Source organism: Bison bison, unplaced genomic scaffold (assembly GCF_000754665.1).
Source record: "Bison bison bison isolate TAMUID 2011002044 unplaced genomic scaffold, Bison_UMD1.0 scf7180017864331, whole genome shotgun sequence".
In the NCBI taxonomy this organism is placed as follows: domain Eukaryota; kingdom Metazoa; phylum Chordata; class Mammalia; order Artiodactyla; family Bovidae; genus Bison; species Bison bison.
The window spans coordinates 2,550,104-2,550,644 of NW_011494903.1; positions in this window are offsets into that span (position 1 = coordinate 2,550,104).

Genomic DNA, 541 nt, shown 5'->3' on the forward strand with positions numbered 1-541 from the left:
AGAAGTTAAATAAGCAGGGTGATAATATACAGCCTTGACGTACTCCTTTTCCTATTTGGAACCAGTCTGTTGTTCCATGTCCAGTTCACAAACCCTAAATTCCAGTTTTTGTTTTTTGTTTTTTTTCAGTTTTCCTTTCCTTTTACAGTTTCCTAGCTTTCATACTTTCTTCATTCATTCACTAATTTATTTATTAATTAAAAATGCATTTATTTATTTGGTTGTGTCAAGTCTTGGTTGCTGCATGAAGGACCTTTGTTGCGACATGCAAGCTTTACTTCAGTTGTGCTGCACAGGCTCAGTAATTGCAACGTGTGGGCTTAGTTCCCCAGCCAGGGATCGAATCCACATCCCCTGCACTGGCCGGTGAATTCTTAACCACTGAACCATGGGAAGTCCCTTTATTTATTAGCTTAGTCACTCATTCATTTATTTCTTCTTTGAATTTTTTGATGAAAAAAGTTGTCGTGCCTTAACATTCGAGGGGCAATGCTCTTCTACCTCTTTCACTTCCCGCTTCTTGGATTTGTAAAGAGACTGT